Genomic DNA, 25530 nt, shown 5'->3' on the forward strand with positions numbered 1-25530 from the left:
CATTAATCTCCTTAGGTGGAGGCTGGATGGCAGGCTCCTCAGGGCAGACCACCACAGGTACATCTAGCAAAGACTCAGCAGAATACAGGGTTCCCAGATCCCCACTGCCTTTATCATCAACCCAGATGTCCCTATCCCAATTTTCAGGATCCAATTATTTTCCAATCAATGCCTTTACTTTAACAGCAGACACTGCAAGTTTGACACTGTAGTTTACATTGTAAATCTGTTACTTGCACAATTAGACTCTAAATCTGATTTTCAGAGATCTCATGTCTGCAGTCACAGGAAATAAGACTTTCATGGCACACATAGAAATATTTAGAAATACATAGAAAATCTGTCACATGGCATTTAAATTTCAAATTTGAGGCCTTCAGCAAGTCCCTTTCTCTTATAACTTCATCCAGCACATCTAAGAACAACCAGCCAACATCACTGTACATCTTAATTCCAGAAAACCCTGTTAAGGGGTCAAAAAAAAAACAAAAACAAAAACAAAAACCATCACCCAGAGCCTTGCTCCATTCAATGGTATGATTAGGAGAATTAAAAGGTGATATTTTGCATATCTCCATTGCCAACTCATTCTATGGACTGTCAGTGCCATCTTGATTAGTGGAAATGGAGTCATGAGTTTCTTTGAACCTAGTCATGGTAGAAAATCATTTGTAAAAGCCCATTTTAAGATTTTGTTTCTCAAGAACCACTCCTGGTACAAAGCTGTATTAGTTAGCTGTACAGAACCAACAAGAGATATCTAAATATAAGATTCGCCAAAATGATTTTATATATTTTATATAAAAATATAGCATTTTATAAAATATATTTTTTTATACTTTATAAAAAATGTATGATTTTATAAAACAAAAGATTTTATGAAATTTTAGAATTGATTTTATGAAAGAGATATCTAAATGCAAGATTTTATAAAAGATATTTTTATACTGTGGGAATGAATGAGTCCAAATTTTGTAGGGCAGACAGTGAACTGGTAACTCTGATGAAAGTTTTTGATGAACTCCTCAATAGACACTGGTAGCCAAAGTAGATGTAAAAGACCTCTCTCTTTTCTCTTAAAAGTCTTCAACTGATTGGATGAAATCCAGCTGATTGAATTCTCTCATTGAAGAAGACATTCTCTTCATTGATGTAATCAGACTCAGGTGTGGTCATTGGACAGATGACTTAATAAACAAGCATTTTGGTTTATTAACCAGCCACAAATGTCCTTGCAGTAATGGTTAGGCAAGTGCTTTTTTGACAAGACACATGGACACCATCACCTGACCAAGTTGACACATAAACCTATGAATCACAGTCCACCCCTGTCAGCTTGGCAGTTTTATACATCACCTTAAACCATACTTTATCTCTAAGTAGAGCACAATAACTGATGTATATTTTGCCTAACAATGCTGAGCTGTCATATGTACAATGGGAAACACACTAAATCTCTCCAGAAGAGGGTGCAACTCCTTGGGAAACATTGACTCTTAAACTTGATGTCCTTCAACTTAAATACTGCAAAATGAACAATAAAGCTCATGTCATATGATAAGGGGAAAAGATAGAGAAGAAGACAAAAAAGATATTTACTTTACAGACAAATAAAAATATGTTCATAACAAAACAAGGAGGAAATATTCATGCCATCATAGTCCTCATTTCTGTAACTGGTCACATGGTCATATTTCATATTTATCACTACCTTCTTCCACTATCCATTCTATATTCCCTTATCCTCAGCAAGCACTTCAGCTGGCCATGGTTCTTTGACTGTTGGTGTGACCAAAACCTTCATTCCTGAAGTTTCTTGGTCATTGGTACTCCTGCCTGGATTGGGTTGTTGCAGTTTTCCATTGACTTTAATTATAGGGCATGGTAGTACTAAAAGATGCCCTCGGGGATCTTCTGTATTCCAGGAAAACTCTACTTTACCTCCATTGTGTAGTGCAGTGCTATTTTCCCATGAAAGTCAGGATCAGTCACCCCAGCCAGTAGAGTTATCCCCATCCTTGCCTGTTGATTTTGGGTATGAGAAGTCCAAAGTGGCCAGGTAGCAGTCTTAAATTCCAGTTCAATGGAATTACTGCTGTGTCTCCTGGTGGAAATACTCCTCCTTTTGGATCAAAGACTTTTAGACTAGTGGAGCTTAAGGTTGCAGGTGCAGGAAGCAAAAATTTTCCTAGTGGATCCTAGGAGTGATACTGAATAGTGCAATCTCTGTTTCTACACTTTGATTCTGGACCTGTGAATCCTGGCTTTGGGAGAAACAGCCCATAGAGTGGACACTGATTCAGAGCATATACAGCATCCTGGAGAACACTGCCTCAGCCCTGAAAGGTATTGCCACTTAGTTGGCACCATAATTGAGTCTTCAACAGGCCATTCCACATTCTATCAACCCAGCTGCCTCTGGATGATGGGGAACATGGTAAGACCAGAGAATTCTATGAGCATGTGCCCATTCCCTCACTTCATTTTCTGTGAAGTGGGTTACTTGGTCATAAGCAATGCTGTCTGGCATACCATAATGGTGAATAAGGCATTCTGTAAGTCCATGGATGGTAGTTTTGCCAGAAGCATTATGTGCAGGAAAGGCAAACAAACTCGTATCTGGAGTATGTTTCTATTCCAGTGAGAACAAATCATTGCCTCTTCCATGATGGAAATGGTCCAATGTAATCAACCTGCCACCAGGTAACAGGCTAATCACATCAGGGACTGGTGCATATTGGGGATTGAGGGTGGGTCTCTGATGCTGGCAGATTGAACACTCAGCAGTGGCTATGACCAGGTCAGCCTTGGTGAATGGAAATCCAGCTTGCTGAGCCCATGCATATCCTCATCCCTAACACCATGACCACTTTGTTCATGAGCCCATTCAGAAATGAGAGGAGTGGCCAGGGAAAAAGGCTGACTGGCATCCACAGAATGGGTCATCTATCCACTTGATTATTAAAATCTTCCTCTACTGAAGTCACCCTGTGGTCAGCATTCACATGGGACACACATATCTTCATGTTTTTTTGCCCACTCAGAAAGGTCTGTCCACATACATCTTCCCCAGCTGTCTTTGTCACAAATTTTCCAATCATATTTCCTCCAAATTCCTGACCATCTAGCTAAAACTTTAGCAAAAGCCTACAAATCAGCATACAAACACACCTCTGGCCAGTTCTCCATCCAAACAAAAAGAACAACCAGGTAAACTGCTCCCACTGGGAGGATTTCTCCTCATCACTGTCCTTCAGGGACATCTCAGAAAGAGGCTGCAGTGCTGCAGCTCTCCACTTTCGGGTGGTGCCTGCATATCATGCAGAACAGTCTGTAAACCAAGCCCAAGGTTTCTCTTCCTCAGTCAACTGATTGTAAGGAACTCCCCAAGAGGCCATAGCTGTGGGCTGGGTAAGAGAAGGTAAGGTGGAAGGTATGGGGTCCATGGGCATTTGGGCTACTTCATCTTGTGACTTATGTTTGCCTTCAGGACATGCTTGAGCCCTATTTCATATATACCATTTCCATTTTATGATGGAGTGCTGCGGTGCAAGTCCAAATTTATGGCTTGGTGGCTCAGAAAACACCCAGCTTATGATAGGTAACTCAGGTCTCAGGGTAACTTGGTGACCCATGGGTAAGCATTCTGTCTCTACTAAGGCCTTATAGCAGGCCAACAGCTGTTTCTCAAATGGAGAGTAGTCATCTTCAGAAGATGGTAAGGCTTTACTCCAAAATCCTAAGGATAAGCATTATGACTCTCCTACAAAAGCCTGCCAAAGGCTCAAGACAGTATCTGTATTTGCCACTGACACTTCTAGCACCATAGGATCAGCTGGATCATATGGTCCAAGTCTCTGTCTCTACTGAAAATTGGAAGCTTTTCTGGTCACTTGGTAAATGGGTCACAGTTGCACACCCAAATGAGGAATATGGTGTCTCCAAAATCCAAAGAGGCCAACTAGGCATTGTGTCTCTTTTTTGGTCATAGAAGGGACCAGTTGCAATAGCTTATCCTTGACCTTAGAAGAGATATCTTGGCATGCCCTACACCACTGGACTCCTAGAAATTTTTCTGAGATTGAAGTTTCCTCTATTTTTGGTGGGTTTGCATAATCTGACATGCAAATATCTTACCAACAAATCTAGAGTAGTTGTTACTTCTTGTTCACTGGGTCCAATCAACATGACATCATCAATATAATGGACCAGTGTGATGTGGGAGGAAGCAATGATCAAGTTCCCTGCAGATAATCTTATGACATAGGGCTTGAGAGTTGATACACCCCTGAGGTAGCACAGTGAAGCTATACTTCTGGCCTTGCCAGCTGAATGCAAACTGTATCTGGTGGTCCTTACTAACAGCTATGGAGATAAAAGCATTTGACAGATCAATAGCAGCATACCAGATACCAGGGCATATGTTGATTTGCTCAAGCAATGTTTCCACATCTGAAACCACAGCTGCAATTGGAGTCACCACCTGGTTAAGCTTATAATAATCCTCTGTCATCCCCCATGACCCATCTGTTTTCTTCATAGGCCAAATAGGGGATCTGAATGGGTATGTGTTGGGAATCACCACACCTGCATACTTCAAGTACTTAAGACTGGCATTAAACACTGGAAGCCCTCCAGGAATCAGGTATTGCTTCTGGTTTACTATTTTCCTAGGCAGGAGAAGCTCCAGTGGCTTCCATTTTTCCTTTTCTGCCATAGTAGCCCTCAGTTCACGAGTCAGGGAACCAATGTGAGGACTCTGCCATTTGTTGAGTATGTCTATTCCAATTATGCATTCTGGGTACCCAGTGGACCCACTGTGAGATGAGCCTGAGCTAAAACTCCATTGGTCACCTGACTTCTATACGCCCCTACTCTGACTGGTAGACCAGAGTGATGTTTTGGGTCTCCTGGAATTAATGTCACTTCTGAACCACTGTCTAATAATCCCTCAAATGTCTGATCATTTCCTTTTTGCCAATGCACAGTTACCCTTGTAAAAGGCCGTAGGTCCCCCAGTGGAAGACTGGGAGGAAGATTAACAGTATAGATTTTTGGCAGTGTAACAGGGTCCTTCCCCAAGGGTACCCAGCCTTTCCCTCATTCAGGGGGCTCTGGGTCTGTAAACTGTCTCATGTCTGGGAATTAATTAAGAGGTGGTGACACTCTTTTCATAATTCAAGGTGGTCTTTTGTTCACTTGACTAGAATTCTTCTGTTTATACAGGTCAAACAAAAATTTAGTAGACTACCCATATATTTTTCTTCTAGGTACTCCATGATCTACTAGCCAACATCATAAGTCTCTGTGAGTCAGATTATTTTGACTGCTGCTTTGAGCCTGTTTTCCGTTATGTTAGTTATGCCCCCTTGTCTGTGGCAATTAACTGCTGTCATGTGGTTTCTGTAGACTCAGGATCTGATTATCTCCATTGTGTTTAAGGATTCCAGCTCATTGACAGCAATTCCCACAGTAATATCTGACCTACAGAGAAGGGTGACTACAGAGCTCTTCAGGGAAGATGAAGCTAGTCTCACAGATTTATTCCTCACAATACTTATAAAAGGTTTGTCCTCTGGGCTTCCAGGGTTGTATGAGCAGGACTTCCATGATAAATCCACTCTAACATCCCAACCTCTCAGAATCTTTGAGTCCCCTCCTGTAGGGCAGTTCTAGCATTTTGACTTCAGATAATGTCAGCCACCTTTTGAACCATGTTTCAGCCAACCACCCATACAAACTGTTAATGCCCTTTCTAATCCCTTGAGCTACAATATTGAATGAAGTATCTCTGTTTGGTGGGCCCATGTGAATAAAGTAAGCATGATTCAACTTTATATTCCTTCTACTATTATCCCCCACCCTTAATATCCATTCCCACACATATTCCCCTGATTTCTGTCTATATAAATTGGAAAACTCATGCAATTCTTTTGGAATATAGCATATTTACTCATTGGTCACACTTTGCACCTCACCCTTTGGGGTCTGTTGGGACTTCAGTCTAGTTATAGGTCTTGAAGCAAATATGGGTGGTGGGGGTGGGTCATGAAAATTATCAGAAGTTACCCCCAAGCCATTTACCTCAGGACACTCCATTGTAGTTTCATCTGTTGAAATAGGATTAATCTCTCCAAAGGAGTGAGGGCTGCTTCCTCAGGGGAAATAATTATAGATTTATCAGGTACTTAAAAGTTTCTCTCTTTAGGTGGAGGTTGGATGGCATGCTCCTTAGGTCAGACTGGAGGTGGGGAGCTGTTTCCTCAGGGCAAACCACTACAGGTATATCTAACAAAGGTTCTGCATAATCCAGGGTTCCGAAGACTTCACTGCCATTCTTATCCATCCATATGTCCCCTTTCCAGGTTTCAGGATCCCATTCTTTTCTGATCAATGCCTTTACTTTCACAGAGGACACCCTAAGAGGTTGAGATTTTAGTTTACAATGTAAATCTGCTTCTTTCACAATGAGACTCTGGGTCTGGTTTTCAGAAATCTAAAGTCTGTGGCCACAGGAAATAAGATTTTCTTTCAGGGAAAACATAGAAACATTTAAATCTGTCATATGTCTCTCTTAAGTTTCAAGTTTGAAGCCTTCAGCTTATCCCTTCTTATAATTTTGTCAAGCATATCGAAGAGCAACCAGCTGACATCATTATACCTCTTATCTCAGAAAACTCTGTTAAGGTGTCAAAAATACTGTCACACAGAGCTTTGCTTCATACAAGAGTATGATTAGGATTAACAACTGTTGATATTTTGTGTTTCTCCATTGCCAACTCATTCATGGACTCTCAGTGCCACCTTGATTATTGGAAATTGAGTCCTTAGTGCCTTTGAATCTAATCAGAGTAGAAAACCAATTGTAGAAACACACTTTAAGACTCTGTTTCTCAAGAACCACTCCTGGTACCAAGCTGCATTAGGTAGGGTTCCCTAGGGAAACAAAATTAATAAGATATGTCTGTAAATGTAAGATTTTATTAAAGTGTCTCATGCAACTGTGGGGATTCATGGGTCCAAATTCCATAGGGCAGGCAGCAAACTGGCAACTCTGATGAAAGTGCTTGATGAACTCCTCTGACAGCAAACTGGCAACTCCAATGAAGTTGTTTGATGAATTCCTTAGGAAGCACTTCACTGGCTAGCCAAAGTGAAGGTTCTCTCTCTCTCTTCCTTAAAAGTGTTCAACTGATTGGGTTACACCTAGCTGACTGAATTCTCTCATTGCAGAAGACACACCTTTTGTTGCTGTAATCAGTCACAGGTGCAGCCAATTGACTGATGATTTAATAAACCAGCCTTTTGGTTTATTAACCAGCCACAAATGTCCTCACAGTAATGGTTAGGCCAGCAGTTGCTTGACCAGACAGCTGGACACCATCACCTGGCTAAGTTGACGCATAAACCTAACCCTCACTTCATCATTTACCCTTTAGTCTGATTTACCTTAGTCCTAACCAAGTCATTTTCATTCATGTTTCTAATTTAAGTCTGATCTCTTTTTAAGGTTCTTTAACAGTTGCTGTATGTGGTAATACTGACATTCATAGCTACTACACTCTGGCTCTGAGTCTCAGGTGTCATGAGATACTGAAATTCCAGGGACCAACCACATTGTACACAAAGAGTTCAGCATCTCAGAATTCAGAAAAATCATTAAAGCTCATGAATATATTTCACTACTGTGAGAGCTTACAATCTAGGACAGTTTACAGTAAGCCTTCCCCTGTACTCACAGATTCAATTCTCAGGGGTTTGCACATTAGAGTTAGTCCATATTAGTGAGGCATTGTATTAGTCAGTGTTCTCTAGGTAAACAGAATCAACAGGAGTTATCTGTAAATATGAGATTTTATAAAATTGTCTCATGCACCTGTGGGGATGCATGCATCCAAATTCCATAGGGCAGGATGCACGAGACCAAATTCGGTAGGCAGGCAGCAAGCTGGCAACTCTGATGAAGGTCTTCAGTGAACTCCCCAGGAGAGGTTGGGTAGTTGAAGAAAAGAAATTCCATAGGGTAGGCTGCTAGCTAGCACTCTGATGAGGGCCTTCAATGAATTCCCCAGGAGAGCCTGTCTGACTGAAAAGAAGTGAAAGTTCTTTCTCTTCTCCCTCAAAAGTCTTCACTTAATTGGATTAAATCCAGCTGATTGAATTCTCTCATTATGGAAGACGCTACCTTTGTGGCTATAATCAGCCACAGATGCAATCAATTGACTGATGATTTAATAAACCAGTCTTCTGGTTTATTAATCAGCTGCAACTGTCCTTGTGGTAATGACTAGGCCAGTGCTTGCCTGAGCAGACACCTGGGAAACAGCACTGTGCCAGTTTGAATATATTGTATCCCCCAAAAGTCACTATCTTTGATGTACTCTTGTGTGGGTGGATGTTATCAGTGTAGATTAGACTGCAATTCTTTGAGTGTTTCTTTGGAATGCACCCCACCCAGCTGTGGGTGATGACTCTAATTGGAGAACTTCCATGGAGGTGTTGTTCCACCCATTCAGGGTGGGTCTAAGTTGAGTCACTGGAGCCATATAAATGAGCTGATGGGCAGAGGGAACTCAGTGCAGCTGTGAGTGACATTTTGAAGAGGAGCTACAGCCAAGAGGGACACTTTGAACAAAGCACAGGAGCTGCAGATGAGAGACAGTTTGAAGACAGCAGTTGAAAGCAGACTTTTGCTCTGGAGAAGCTAAAAGAGAGGACAAACATCCCAAGAGCAACTGAGAGTGACAGTTTGGAGAGAAGCTGAAGCTTAGAGAGGAACGTCCTGGGAGAAAGCCATTTTGAAACCAGAATTTTGGAGCAGATGCCAGCCACATGCCTTCACAGCTAACAGAAGTTTTCCAGACACCATTGGCCATCTTCTGGTGAAGGGACCTGATTGCTGATGTGTTACCTTGGACACTTTATGGCCTTAAGACTGTAAATGTGTAACCAAATAAACCCCTTTTATAAAAGCCAATCCATCTCTGGTGTTTTGCATTCTGGCAGCATTAGCAAACTAGAACAATCACCCATCCAAGTTGACACATGAACCTAACCATCACAGGCATTATAATGTTTGTCTTTTCATTTCTGGATTATTTTACTCAACAGACTGTCTTCAAGATCTGTTCTCCTAGTTGCACACCTCACAAAGTCATTCCATCATGCTTCCCCTCAATATTCCATTATATCTGTAAACCACAGTTCACCATTCTGTTTATCAGTCTATGTACCCTTAGGCCACCTCCATCCATTGAAAATAGTGAATAGTGCCACTATAAACACCAGTATGCAAATGTTCATTCATGTCCCAGCTCTCATTTCTTCCAAGCATATATACAATAACAGGGTTGCAGGACCATATGGCAACCCCATACTTAGCTTCCTGTGGAACCACCAGACTACCCTCCAGATGGGCTGCACCATTTTTCTTCCCCAACAAAAGTGAATAGGTATATCCCTGTCTCTACATTTTCTCCAGTTCTTGTATACCTCTGTTTATTTTTTAAATGTTTTATTCATGCCCCATAACAATCCATTTCAAGTAAACAATCAATGACTTCTCATATAATCACATAGTTTCACATTCATCACCACAATCTTTATGAGGACATTTCCATTTATTTCATAAAGAAAGAGAAAGAGGAGAAAAAAATGAAGAATAAAAAGATAAAAGATAGAAGAAAAAATAAAAATAAAATAAAATAAAATACAATGAAAAGGTCAGACAACAACAACACCAGGATCCCCATACCACTCCCTTATATCTCTCTCTTGTAGATATTTCAATTTTATTTATTGACTTTGTTACAAGTAATGGAAACATATCACAATATTGCTATTAACTATAGACTCTAGTTTGCATTGACTATATTTTCCCCATGCCATACAATTTTCATCACCTTGTAATGTTGACATTTGTTTTTTTCTCCCACATGTGAAAACATTCTTATATTTGTACATTTAATCACAACATTGACCACTCTAGGTTTCACTAAGTGCAGTCCCAATCTATCTTCTATCCTTCCTTCTGGTGTCATACATGCCTCTAACTTTCCTCTTTCAACCATACTCACACTAATCTTTGTTCAGAGCACTTACCATATTGTGCTAACATCACACATTACTCTGCTCTCCATTTCTTGATCTATACAATCAATCTTGTTGAATTTTCTGTACTCTTTCTGGATCAAATGCCTGATCTCTACATTCTTTCTATTTCCTATAACCTGTGTTCTCAACTTCAACTTTCAAAGTTCACTCATTAATGTTATTTCATATTAGTGAGACCACACAGTAATTTTCTTTTTGTTTCTGGCTAATTTCATTCAATGTAATGTCTACTATCCACCATTTATTTCTGTTGGATTTTATATGTCATATATTATTTAATTTTTATTTTTTCTGTCTGTCTCTTTTTACTCTTACTCATAGTCTTCATTTCTACATTCTTCTCCAAACCTCTCTTTCCTGTCATTTCCTATCTGTGTGTAGTGCTTCCATTAATATTTTTTGTATAGCAGGTATCTTGTTCATAAACTCTCTCAGTGTCTGGTTGTCTGAAAATATTTTAAACTCTCCCTCATTTTTGAAGGACAGTTTTGCCTGATATAGAATTCTTGGTTGGTAGTTTTTCTCTTTCATTATCTTAAACATATCCTACCACTGTCTTCTCTCATCCATCATTTCTATTGAGAAATTTGCATATATTCTTATTGAGCTTCCCTTTTATGTGATGGATTGCTTTTCCCTTTCTGTTTTTAGAATTCTCTCTTTGCCTTTGACTTTTGATAATTTGATTTTTAAGTGTCTTACAGTAGTTCTATTTGGATCTATTCTGTTTGGGGTACACTGCACTTCTTGGATCTGTAATGTTATGTCTCTCATAAGAGGTGGGGCATTTTCTGTGATTATTTCTTCCATTATTCTTTCTGACCCTTTTCCATTTTTTTCTCCTTCTGGGACACCCATGACTTCTATATTCTTGTGCTTCATGTTGTAATTCAATTCCCTGAGACCCTGCTCATATTTTTCCATTTGTTTCCTTATCTGTTCTTCCATGTGTAGGATTTCAAATGTCCTGTCATCTAGTTCATGAATCCTATTTTCTGCCTCTTCAAATTTGCTGTTGTATATCTGTATGTGTTTTTCATCTCTTCTGTTTTGCCTTTCATTCCCATAAGTTCTGCCAATTATTTTTTCAAATTTTCCAATTCTTCCTTATGTTCACCTAGTGTCTTCTTTACGTCTTCTTCTCTTTTGTCATATCTTCCCTCAACTCATTGCTTTGATTTGAATTGATTTACCATATTTGTTGAACATCTTTAATTAGATGTTTCATCTCCTGTATCTCATTTGAAGTATAAGTTTTTTCCTTTTACTGTGCCATATCTTCCTTTTTCCTTATGTGACTTAACTTTTTATTGTCTAGTCATCTGGTTTCCTTGATTACCCCAAATAGATTTTACCAGACCAGATGAGCTTAGGTCTCAGAAGGGGGGTGTAATCAGTATCAAGTTTCTCTGAGGATAAGACCCAGAAGATTGTCAAGCTTTCCTTTGAAGCCTCTGAACTCTGTGATTTTCCTATCCTGCCAGCAGGTGGTGCTTGTCAGCACACAGCTCCCCACTGGCATAAAGAGTTCTGGTGCCTTTAATTCTCAGCAGACCCTGTCCTAGCCATGGACTGAGGGTGAGTCAGAAGCAAAGCTTAAGCTGTTTCTTTTCTTTTCCTTCCCCAAGCTCTGGGATCTAAATTCTCTGAGGGAAGGCAGACACTTGAGCTGAGCCCTGCCCCCATTTTTCTTAGGGAAGTAAAGCCCTTTAGGGAATTATCTCCTTCAGTTGATTTCTTCCTTTGTCTCTGACTATCTTAACTCCACCCTTGCCTGGGTCACTTCTGACAACTGAAAATTCCTGAGGCTTTTTCTAATGAGCTACTTAGAATGAGAGAAAAAAAGAAAAAGAAATAAATCCTCTTTGTAGAGCCAGTCCAGATGCTCTCTGTTTCTCCAGTCAAGAGCTGGAGTTGGTACCCAGTTGTATGTTCCCCTTTTCTTGGCACACAGCCATTTTCTACTATTCTGAGCTCTGCCAACTCCAAAAGCCTCTGTTTCTATTTATTTACTTTTTTTCCTATCAGTCCTTCCTTCTTTCTGCCAGAAGAGACCTCAGGGTAACTTTCCTGGTTGCTCTGGGTTTATCTGTGCTCATAGCTTGTATTCAGTAGTCTATATTTGTTAATTAAAAGTGAAATTGGAGCTTGGTAAGGCTATCTTCCCTTGCTCCCAAAAGAGACTGCTTCTTTTTCTTCCAAGGGTGTGTTCCAACTTAGCCTACCATGCCAGTGGGGGAGAGGCACCAGCTCTGCAGTTTGGGAAATTTATTTGCAGTTCAGTTCTGTGATCTCAGCTTTTTCTTCCATTCCAGACTTCTGTATGATGTGTTTCTCATCATGGATATCCCCCAAACAGTTGTTCCAGACTATTTACTAGCTGTTCCTTGCTGTGTAGTAGCTGCTTTAGAGGACTAAATAAATTCCACACCCCCTTACTGGGTTTCTGTTATTTTTGCAACTGTCCTGTAGGTTTGAAATTAGTTTAAAAATTACAAACTTAAAAATTTGACTTTGTGCATTCCTTTTTAAATTTATTTAAATTTTTAACTTTATTTATAAAAAAATAATAAAACAAACAAACAAGAAACAATATTTCAAACAAAAACCCCAAAGGAATAATAAAAAATAAATAACCTAAAATAACTACATTGCTTTTAAAATGTTCCTACCATACCCCAATAAAATTAACAAACCATAATCAAAGGAATAAGAAAAACAAATAACCTAAAATAGCTCCATTGCTTCCAATATGCACCTACCATACCCCCCAAAAATTAACAAACCATAGTCATTCCTGAGTAGTCACATAACATTAACATTACCCTCCATAACTTACCTGTTCCTATTAGATTATCATTCCCACTTCACTAGTTGCTGTCTATCATTAGGTCCCCTATATTCTACAATATAAAAATTTATTTTGCATTTTTCACAGTGTTCACATTAGTACTAATATACAATATCTCTCCTTTTGTGTCTGGCTTATTTCATTCAGCATTATGTTCATTCATGTTGTCGTATGTTTCACAACATCTTTCCTTCTTACTACTGCATAGTATTCCATTGAGTGTTTGTACCACATTTTGTTTATCCACTCATCTGTTGAAGGACATTTGGATTATTTCCATCTCTTAGCAATTGTGAATAATGCTGCTGTGAGCATTGGTGTGCAGATATCTGTTCATGTCACTGCTTTCAGATCTTCCGGGTATATACTGAGAAGTGAAATTGCTGGATCAAAGGGTAACTCGATATCTAGTTTTCTAAGGAACCACCAGACTGTCCTCCAGAGTGGCTGTATCATTATACAGTCCCACCAGCAAGGAATAAGAGCTCCGATTTCTCCACATCCTCTCCAGCATTTGTGATTTCCTGTTTGCTTAATGGCAGACATTCTAATTGGTGTGAGATGATATATCATTGTGGTCTTTATTTGCATCTCCCCAATAGCTAGTGAAGATGAACTTTTTTTTCTTGTGTTTTTTAGCCATTTGTCTTTCTTCTTCAGAGAAATGTCTTTTCATATCTTTTGCCTATTTTATAACTGGATTGTTTGTACTATTATCATTGAGTTTTAGAATTTCTTTATATATGCAAGATATCAGTCTATTATCAAACATATAGTTTCCAAATATTTTTTCCCATTGAGTTGGCTGCCTCTTCTTTTTGTCAACTTCCTTTCAGGTGAAGAAGCTTTTAATTTTGAGGAGTTCCCATTTATCTATCTTTTCTTTCATTGCTTGTGCTTTGCATGTAAGGTCTAAGAAGCAACCTCCTAATACAAAATATTTCCCTGTATTATCTTCTAGGAGTTTTATGGTACTATCTCTTATATGGAGATTTTGATCCACATTGAGTTAAATTTTGTGTAGGGTATGAGGTAGGGGTCCTCTGATATCCAGTTCTCCCCGCCTAATTTGTTGAAGTTCACTAGGTTTGGGGGCCTTATCAAAGATTAGTTGATCATAGATCTGGGGGTCTATTTCCAAATTCTCAATTCAATTCCATTGATTAATATGTCTATCTTTGTGCCAGTACCATTCTGTTTTGACTACTGGGGCTTTGTAGTAAACTTCAAAGTCAGGAAGTATAAGTCCCCCCACTTTGTTTTTCTTTTTTAGAATATTTTTAGCAATTCAAGGCATTTTTCCATTCCAAATAAATTTGATAAATAACTTTCAAGTCTGTAAAGTAGGTTGTTGGAATTTTGATTGGAATTGCATTGAATCTATAGAATTGACATCTTAACAACGTTTAGCCTTCCTACCCATGAACATGGAATATTTTTCCATCTTTTTATGTCTCCTTCTATTTTTTTTTAGTAAAGTTATGTAATTTTCTATGTATAGGTCTTTTACATCGTTGGTTAAGTTTATTTCTAGGTACTTCTGTGCATTCCTTTTTATTGTGCATCCACATACTTCAAAGATTTGTTTAAAAAGTATAATTCCTTCATTTCTTTACACTTTATCTCTTTCAAAATTTATTGTTGTTTTTGTTGTTGATCTATTTATATTTATGTGGTGAAAACATACAACAAATAACACATCGATTAAAGATGAATATTTACAAAGATTATAAAGAGGGTTTCACATTTCCCTTTGTCACAGAAAAACTTTTTCACCTTTCTTTTATGGGAAAAACTTTCAAGTTCAACTCACCTTAATTTTTGAATGATTATATCATAGCAATTATATAGACACATCTTTGGTAACTGCACCTTGCTACTAGCCAGAAGGAAAGGGTTATCACTGGAAAAGATAGAAAGAAAGGATAAGAAGTTAACTCTCTGGGGGAAGAGGCACATATATGGAATAGTCCTTTATATCCCAGACTTCGTTTCTCTATGATACTTAATCTTTGGTGACATTAAAAATAGTAATAGTACATTTTAAATAGTTTTGTGGAAATGCTACTTCATGATCTCTGCTCCTTTATAAACAATGATTAGTCAAATCTCATCTGAAGATATATTCTCCAATTAATAGTGCAGCAAAATCAAATGGGAACTCTTCTGTGTTCCACCCCTTAGATATTGTTATTATTATGAACTTGATAAATAAGTTTTATGTATCTACACAATCCTTCAGATTTTATATTGGGTCCCAAAGATAATGTGTTTAGCATTCAAATGGGTGACCACCAATTGGAAGCACATTTAATTTAATGAGACTGGCTTGTTCTTTGAAAATTGTAGGTTTCAAATACAAATAATACCATGTAGTTTCAGTCAACTTTAAGCCCATCTACACCAAGTTTTTCAAGTGCATTAAAAGACAGGGTTTTCAAATATAGTTTATCCTGGATAATGATAATTTTTGTGACAAACTTTTCTCAAGAAACTTGGGCCAGGAAATCAGGCAGACATAAAGAGTTCAGCTTATCTCTTCTCCACAATTTCTGAGGTCTCAGTTGTAAGGCTCAAAAATTGGTGTTAAAATCATCTGAAGGCCTATTTGCTCACAGATCTGGTAGTTATACTGGCTGTGTATCTATTGACCTTGAGTTCTTGCTTGCATGGCTTTTTTTCTGTCTATATTTCATTCTGCTTATAAAGGACTCCAGTAACAGGATTAAGATCAATGCTGATTGTATTGGGCCACACCTTAGCTGAAGTAAACTCACCAAAAGATCTGTGTTATAATGGGTTCACATTCCCCAGAATGTATTAAGTTTATGAACATGTTTTTCTGGGGTACATACAGCTCCAAACTACCACACCATCTATAGCATGCGGATTTTACCATTATGTTCCCAAGATGGTTGTTCCATGTCCTACCATTCTATCCATAAACCAAGTAGAAAGCAAATGGAAAGTGGAGATAGAAGAAGAAATTCCTGTGTCATGGATTCCAGGAATGTATCCCATGTATGCCCTAACTAAAAGAGAATCTGGGGAAACAAGTATTATTTAAATGACCACAGAGCTGTGCCAAATAAAATTGTGGTTTCATTAGTAAGGCATATTAAAATGTACATTGTAGGGGCAACTATCCATATCTGCCATGCTTTTTATTATCTAGGCTCACCATAAAAATTTTTAAAATTTTGATCCTCGATTCTCCACACAATTCTATTGTTATCCTTATCTGCCTAAGAAAATACCACACAATGGGTCAGCTTAAACAATGGAAATTTATTAGTTTACAGTTTTGAGGCTAAAAGAAAAGTCCAAATCCAGGCATCATCAAAGTGACACTTTCTCCCTGAAGACTTGCATTCTATGGCTGGCTGCTGGCACTCCTTGGTCCTTAGCTTGTTACATGACAAGACATGTGGTGGCACCTCCTAGTCGCTCCCTTATCTTCTGGGTTTTGTTGGTTTTCACCTTCTGGCTGTGCCCTTTGTGGCTTTCTTTGCATCATTCCAAATTTCATTCTTATAAAGGACTCCAGTAATAGGATTAAGACCCATCCTGATTGAGGTGGGTTACACCTTAACTGAAGTAACCCCAAAGGTCCTATTTAAAATAGATTTAAAGCCACAGGAATGGATTAAGTTTAAGAACATGTTTTTCTAGGGCACATCACTCCAAGTCACCACATTTATTTAATGCAAGGCTTCTAACTCAATTCCTGCTCTCTAGAACCAGAGATAATTATATTCTAGATTCAACCATACTTTGAAATAAGCTGTTTATCATTCTACTTGCATTTATTCCACCCTTGTGGTCAATTTACATTCATAGTTATGGTACAAGTCTTCTTTTTAATGGCTGCCTAATTTCCAAAAATGGAAAAGATTTAGTAGCTGTGTTCCCCTAGGTTTTTTCTATTCTCTTTCTACTTTATTTTTCATCCCAACTCCAATTCAAGGACAGTTGTTAAATCAAGTAATTAAATTTATAAACTTTGCTCTATTAAATAGTTTTATCTATTCTTTGACTAAATACAACACTTTTTTCCTTTGACCCAATTTGGGAAAAAAAATATCATAACTCAAACATAAGCTTTGATGTTGAAACATCACCTAGAGACAGTGAATTTATGGAATTGAATACCAGATATTAGAAGACAGGTTTATTTAACCAATGAAAAATATCCCATTAAAATGGTTATTAATTTATATTGAAAATATAGAAGGAATCTTATACATTAAAATAATCATTTGAGAAATATAGATTCATCTGTATTTTATGAGATTTTATCCTATGGTATGGTAGGTCAGTTTCATTATCCCTAGTATACCTATTTGTGATTTATTTTTTTAAAAGCTAATCATTCATATTAGCCTGATCTCATGTATCAAATGATATTTTTGAACAACTAACATGAATGGGATGGGAGTTTACACACAGAATGGTCTGACCCCAGATTTAAATTTAAGTACTTGGTTCTTTGTTTCCTTACTCAGTTAAAATATGTGTTGGGCAGCACAAAGTTCATATATAAATAGAAACTTACTCCCCAAACCTCTCTGTCCTGGACAGAAGATAATGCAAAACAGAGCTCTTTCTTGATTACTTTACCTATGTCAGTGTTATCTCTGTCATTTCTTAAAGGAGAGGCTACTTTAAACAGTGCACAATGAATCTTTCATCATGTGAAACCAATACATAACTACTTCATACGTATTATTTTTAACACATTTCTTATATAAAAATATATTTCATTCTCCCTGCTTCATTGATTTTAAATATGATGCATTTATAAAAACAACATGGGAGAGTCATTTCAAGATAAGTTTGATGAAAGGAATGGAGGATAACTAGCGATGGTGAAAATTATGCTAAAAGTCAACTTTTAAAACTTTTATCTAAAATCACTTGCATCTCACACATAAGCAAATTATCTGATTTGTTAACTCGTTAATGATGAAAGACAGATTTGGTTATTATCACCTTTAATTTTGGTTACATCTTGGAAATGGGAACTTTGTATAAGTATCCTGACTAGTTCATTCCTTATCACTTTATTTCTTAATAAAAATATGCATGTTAACTTTTTGACAAATGTGTATTAAATTAGCAGCATCTAACACTATTATAAAGCACCAAGACCCCTCTAGTTGAATGGGAAAGTTATCTAATGTGCATAATAACTAATTCAGGTTTACCAATTCACTTCCTGTCCTTCACTTTGTGCTTTGGTTTTTAATTTATTTTTTTCCCTCAATTTCCTTATAAGAATATATATATATATATATATATATATATATATATATATATATATAAAATCAGAAGTAATGTGTTGATTTTAAAGTCCCCTATTTCTAATACTGAATACAGATAATGGCAGTGAATAGACTAAAACTCAGTTTTGTAAAGCACTTTTCAGCTTATCAAGATGCATGCATTTTAACACCAAAATAATAATTTGCCAGTAAAATATGCACTGCCAATTGTCTTTTCAGCATGTTAAATAAATTTCCTTCTTGTTTCCTTGTGAGCACTGTTATGCACTATGAACAAGATGGTTGACCAAAGTTAATGGTCTGGAGCCAAATCACAGTTAAGTGGCAGAGACCATATCTATGAATTTTTGGTTTCATTATTTTATAAATAACAAAGGTTTACCAAGTAACCATAATTTGCCAGGTGCTAAGCTAAATTCTTGAGCGAGACAAAATAGGTTCTGTCTTCATGCTTTTTGGAAGGCACAGAGAATAGTACAATGTAATAAGTAAGTGCTATATAGGTAAGCATGGTTTGTTGTGGAAGCTCTGCAATTTTTCCCAATTGAACTAATTAGAATTTGAATGTTGTAGGTAAATTTGCTCATGCCAAAGTTTTGGTACATGAGTTAAATAATGCTATATTAATTGCATTTTTCATTCCTTCTATTTTAGGAAATATTTTTGCATAACATAAGCTAGTATATCTGAATCTTGATAGAATTTACTAAAGGAGTGTGGGAATCCAGGGACCAGAGCCCTGGCCTCTTCTCCATTATGAGCTGCATGCAGCTGTCTACATGACTAGGAAAGACATTAATTCCCTTAATTAATGTTTATAATCAAATCTTGGGAGACCTTGTTGTAACCAAATCTTGTGAGGTCCAATTGTAACCAAATCTTGCAAGACCTTGTTGTAGCCAAACCTCATGAGATCCTGCTGAAACTCCATTGTCACAAACCTTTATAAGCCCCCACCTTGGCACTCCTCACTCTTTGTTTGGAATGCTGACTTCACTTTCCCAAGCTGCTGCCAGGAAGAATCATCTCCTGCTTTTAAGTCCCTAATTAAACTCATAGATAACTCCATGCCAGGTGTGTTCTTTGAACTTGGGGCTAATCTGTGTTGGAACATTTGGCATGCCAATCAGGAGGCCAAGGAACTACTAGCTGCAATATACATGAGCCCTGGGAAAGGGAACTCCCTGCAGAGACTTCTGGGATGGCCTGAAATGTCCACGTAAGGTGGGATGGCTGCCCTCCTGGATGAGTGGCGGCTGCTGAGGGAGTAAGGTGATGCCCAGTGCTCCCTAGCTGGATTGCTGATTCTCCTGCAGTAGGCTGAAAGACAGGATTTCATAAGAAAAGGGAGAGCCATCAAGCCACTACAGCTCTTGCATGGCCTCTATTAGGAGCTGTGCACTCAGCTGTGGAAGAGGCTCTGGCAGTCAAAGCTGAGGTTCACCACCTAGAAGATGAACTTCAGTTAGAAAGAGACACTGAATAGCCCAAGCAGATTTGAAAGATGCATTTAGTGAGAAGCTGTGCTGTGTAGATAAAAGTTTAGATACATTAGCATGCCATTATGCTAAAGTGAGAAAAAGCCCAAGCTGCCCAAAGGGCAAGTCAGGAGTATTGCGACTCCTCCTTACTGGGATCCCAAAGTTTGTTGATTTTTCTTCAGATAAGGATGAGCCCCCATCTGACTGGGAACCTGCAATTGAGGAAAGGAAGTGTGTTCATCCTCTGGTACAGCAAAAGATCAAAACAGAGCAAATACAAAACCCTGATCCCCAAGCAGGGGGTTATGGTGCTGCAACTGCAACTGCCTAGCAGCACCTCCTGATCAAAAGGTTCTGGTTAAAATGCAGAATTATACTGCCACTGAGTTATGGAAAATTGGGAATCAATACAGACAAAAACTAAAGAAATTTTCCAAATTGGCTGCTGTGCCCGTGGGACCTTAGTGTGGAGGAAATATTGCTTCCAAGACATGAAAAAAAGCAAATTGGCCTCTATTACCATTCACCCTTCCCTCCACCAACATATATTTCTTAACCACCTAAAGTGAGTACAGCTCACTGTTGAATTGACTAGTAATTCAGTGTAAATAAACTTGGACCAATGTAGGGGACATGCCCCAAGTCACCCCCCCCCATTGGAGTACACTGTATGAATTACAAGTTATACTAAGGGGCTAGGAATGAAGCATGCAGTTTATGCTACTAACTTTGTGAGACCAGATAATGAAACTTTCACTTTGGGCATAAAAAGACAATCTTACATAATGCCCCATCTCCAGGGCTGCCCAAATATTAGCAGATCTAGGAGAATCTGAACACCTAAGGCAAAAAGGAGCTGAAGTCAGGGCTATGGGCTGTGCCCCCAAAAGACATGACAGTCCAAACTGTGTGTTGCACAGACAGATGCGGGCTGACCTAATAGCTGCCTGCACTAAAATTGAAGGTATTGATATGCTAGTAAGGTTATGGAGGAGGTTATCAAAAAAGCAAAGATACACCAAATTTAGAACCATATCTCTGGAGGGAGAAATGAGCTCTGACTGAAAAACATGGCCTTTACAGTGTAAAGAGCCCTCAGCTCCTCCCTGCCAAGGACACATTGCAAGCCCCTTTTCCCTTCACTCAGGGGATGTGTCAAACCACCCAAACAAGAGCTATATATGGGGACACTGGAGATCAGAGGCCACCTATTGAGTTAACTAGCTTTTGATCCCCTAATAATGAACAGAGAGTTTTGGCACTGGTGGATACTGGAGTGGAATGCACCCTAATATGCAGAAAATGGATTAAAGCAATGCAACACAACAACAATTATTAGCCAGCAAAGGTTAGACTATCACTGTGCAAACTACTGTAGGTGAATTCCGTCTCCAGTGCCAGGAGGTCAAAATCATTCAAAGAGGACATACTAAGTGGTCACCAGTAAAGTTACACTCCCTCAGACACATGGTGGCAGTGCATCAATATGAGTTACCAGGGGGCCATAAAAAATCGCTGCCACCATTAAGGAATTCGAAAGAATGAGCATTATAATCTCCACTCACAGCCCATTTAATAGTCCAGTCTGGCCAGTGAAAAAGCCTGATGGTGCCTGGTGGATGACTATTGATTATACAGAACTTAACAAAGTAACTCTCCCTTTGTTTGTAGGTGTACCAAATATGTCTACTTTGTTGTTGGACATAAATGCTCAGTTGGGTCAGTTTCATTTTGTGTTGGATCTTGCCAATACCTTTTTTATTATTTCTTTAGATCCCTCCAGCCAGCGTGTGTTCACCTTCATGTGGGGGGAACTATGGTGGACATTTGCTATGCTATCACAAGGATATCTTCATGGTCTACTATTTGCCATGGTTTGTTAGCTCAAGATTTTAAAATGTGGAAACATCCAGGAGAGATCACTCTATTTCATTATATTTATGTTCTGTTGACAAGGAACTCTCTTGCAGAACTAGAAACCACTGCTAAGACTATACCTCCTGCTGTTGTTGATCAAGTGCAAAATTACCCAATTCCATATACTCCTAAACAACTCATGGCTTTCCTTGGTTTGTTGGGTTATTGGAAACCATTTATACCACATTTAATGCAGATTCTAAAGTCTTTGCATGCCCTAGATAGGGAAGGAAAAACATGGGAATGGGATGTTCCACAGCAGGCTGCTTTTGAAAAAGCCAAATGGGCTATTGCACAGGCTCATGATTTATGGGAGGTGGACCCAGATGTTCTTGAGAATTAGACATGGTCAGTACTGATATTGGCTTTAGATGGGGCTTGTGGCAAAGGCAATAGACAAAGCAAGTTCCCATTGGCTTTTGGTCTTAGCTCTGGAAAGGAGCTGAACTGTGGTACAGTCCCTTAGAAAAATAACTGTGTGCTGCCTATAATGCTTTACTGCAAGTTAAAGGACTAACTCAGAAATATCCTGTGAGATTAAAAATAGCCATCCCCATATAGGCGTGGATACGGGACACTGCCATTAAGCTTCACTCTGGCAGTGTGCATTTGAGTACATTAATGAAATGTAAAGCTTATCTGCTAGAGTGCTACATTTCCAACAACAGCCCTTTAAATGCAGAGATGCACAATATCTTAGGATCAGTTTCTTATGTAAAAGTACGACATCTGCCTCTCCCTGCTGATCCTTCCAAAGTAGCTGTTTCTGTGCCCACTGTTGACAGATGTGTCAGTATACCTGATTCTGCTTGATATACAGATGGATCAGCATACAGGCAGCCTGGATGGACACTATATGGTTGGAAACTGGGACTATGCTAAGCAATGGGCTGAATTAAGGGCTATATGGATGGTCATTGTTCATGAACCAGGAGATGCACTATTTGTACTAACAATTGGGCAGTATACCAGGGCTTAATAGTGTGGATGGTCACATGGAAGCAAAAGCAATGGACTCTTGCTGGCCACCCCTTATGGGGAAAGAAATGTGGGAAGCCATCTGGGCTGTCTGCCACAAGTGCTAGTAACTGTTTCATGTTTCTGCCCCTAACCCTGACTCTTAACCTGCCAATATTGAAGCAGATGCTTTAGCAAAATTTTGTAGCCTGGAGCCAACATTACACAAGACTGTTGAATGGCTACATAGGAAAACAGGAGACTGAGTATCCCAGACTTTGTGGTAGCTGGTGAAGCAATTCCAGTTGCCCATTATGAAGCAACAGCTGAAAGAGGTGGTGGATGCACCCCCACCCCCATTCCTCTCACCACGGTGACCAAGAATGCTTCCTCACCAACTTGGTCACATCAGCTGTGAGCAGATCCTAGTCACCAAATGGCAAATAGACTACATTGGGCCTCTTTCCTTATCCAAAGGTGCAAAAGATGCCTTTACAGCCATAGACAAGGCTACTGGGATGTATCGGGCCTTCCCAGTAGGAAAAGCTAAGTAAAGGGCTATAAATACATAGCCTAGAGAAATTAAGTGCTTTTTTCAGGGTGGTAACACTTGTGGATAGTGATAGAAGGGCCCCCTTTAGCAGACAATTACCCCAAGCCTCGGCTACTTAACATGATGTTTTTTGGGCATTTCATTTGCCATACAATCCCACAGCAGCAGGGTTAATTGAAAGAATGAATGGGCTTTTAAAAGAGCAACTAAAAAATGACAAACATTCCCTGCAGCAGTGAGCCTGTCAGTTGTATCCAGCCCTCACCAGTCTCAATTCACAACCTGGAGCTGCTGCTCCTGCTCCTGTTGAGTTGGTAACTGTGGGACTCATGCAAGTGCTGTTAATTCAGGTAAAAAGACTGGCAACATTACAATCACAATGAGGTAATGAGAACAATTTGCTCTTGCTTGCACCAGAAGCATTCAAAATTGGGGAAAATGAGGCTGACTGGATGTGGTCCTGGCCAATGCAACTGTGCTGGTTGTGAATCCTAAGCCCTTGGGGTATGGCTTCACCTAAGATTTAAGCATTAAACCACAGATTATATGCAAAACGCCAAAAGTTGTATATATAACCAACCTGAGACCCCCATACCTCAAGGTATTGTATGTACGACTTTGTAAGCATGTGTTATGCCCAAGCTAACCATAGATTTAACTCAAGATCTAAAACCACCTCTTAGCACCCTTTCCCCAGGAACTCTTCTGTCCATTGATGGAAACAGCTTGAATATGTTAGATCAGCAGGAATTAACCCTTTTTGTTCCCTATAAACATCTTTCCCTTTGCTTGGACTCTAACCCTGTGAATCAGACTGCATGGAACACCTTGCTGGCCTAGCAGAATTCAATGCATCAGAAAATAAGACTGAAAATCATAGATTTTATCAATTGTCAGTAGCATCTCTTTGTGGGATTGTTATATCTGTGAGTGGGGACTCCTAGTGTTCTGTTGTCTCTTATCCTGCAATGCCTGTTCTGTGGTCAATGTAGTCTGCTATGTGCAAGTGGATTTGGGGGATGCAGGGCCTGGGACCCCATCCCCTCCTCCATTATGAGCTGCATGCAGCAGCCTACATGAGCAGGAAAGACATTAACTCCCCTAATCATTGTTAATAACTGAATCCTGGGGAGATCTTGTTGTAACCAAATCATGAGAGAGCCTGTTGTACCCAACTCTTGTGAGACCCTGCTGAACCTCCATTGTTACAAACCTTGAAGCTCCCTCCCCCTGTCCCTCCCCGCGCCCCTCCCTGTGCACTCCTCACTTGTTCTCTGCATGGAAAGCTGGCTTCACTTTTCCGGTCCTGGTCCCTGGAAGAATCATCTCCTGTTAAGTGAGTCTCTAATTAAACTCATGGTTACAGGCATATTCTTTGGTCTTGGGGCTAATCTGGGTTGGAATAAGGAGAGAGAACCTTTATAAGAATTCAAGATTAAGACTGAAGATCAGAGCAGGAAGTTAGAATAACAAATGAGGAAATGTGCAGTTTATGAGAGTTTGGAATAAGGATTTGGCTTCTATATTTGACCACAGAATATAAGAGAAGAAACAAGTTAAAACAGTCATTTTTTTTCCATAACCATAGTAACTTTAATGCTAAAACTGCCCTTAAAATTATGACTCATTATTTCAAATTGGAAGTTTTTCATTTAATTTGCCTCTTTAAATTTCCAAATTACAAAATGCTTTTCTTCTCTCCCTGTTTTTAATTGAAATCCAAGTATTTTGCCCTAAAATTGGAAAAGTAGCTGCATAATCTATTATCAAAAACTCTTTCTATGTCCAATCAGGAACCCATAAGAAACTTAGACGAATGTGCTAAAAGGCCAGTTGCTTCCAATGTAAGCCCAATTGTTCACCTACACAGTCTTCTTGAAGATAAGCTTCCATAGCATTTCTTAATTTCACTCATCTCAAGCCCAGTTTTTCTGCTGCCATAGTGTTTTAATTTAAGGTCTTGGGACCTCCTAATTTCTCCCACTCCCCCATGTTCCCTCAATTCCCATACTGTTTTAGTCCCCTCCCCAAGGTGCCTACTTTTTTCTGAAGTCTGTGAATTTCATTACCAGTTATTCAGATCCCTTCACTTCTACTCCTCTGGCATTCAGAGGTTAGTGTGGGAAATAGGATGTGGAAAAAGAGTCAGAGCCTGCAGCTATAGTTTAGTTAGCACAATCATATCCTTCACTTCACCAAGATGGGTCTTGCAATAACATATCTTGTGCATTTTATGCTAATAGAGGTCCTTTTTTTAAATGTCTTTTTCTCTTTCACTCTCTCGTCTCCTTGGTCTCACTTATCATAAGGAAATAAACCCTCTATCAGATCACTCAGTCCTTGGGATTTTTCTTATCCAATAAAGATAAGAAG

This window comes from Choloepus didactylus, chromosome 13 (assembly GCF_015220235.1).
Source record: "Choloepus didactylus isolate mChoDid1 chromosome 13, mChoDid1.pri, whole genome shotgun sequence".
Lineage (NCBI taxonomy): Eukaryota > Metazoa > Chordata > Mammalia > Pilosa > Megalonychidae > Choloepus > Choloepus didactylus.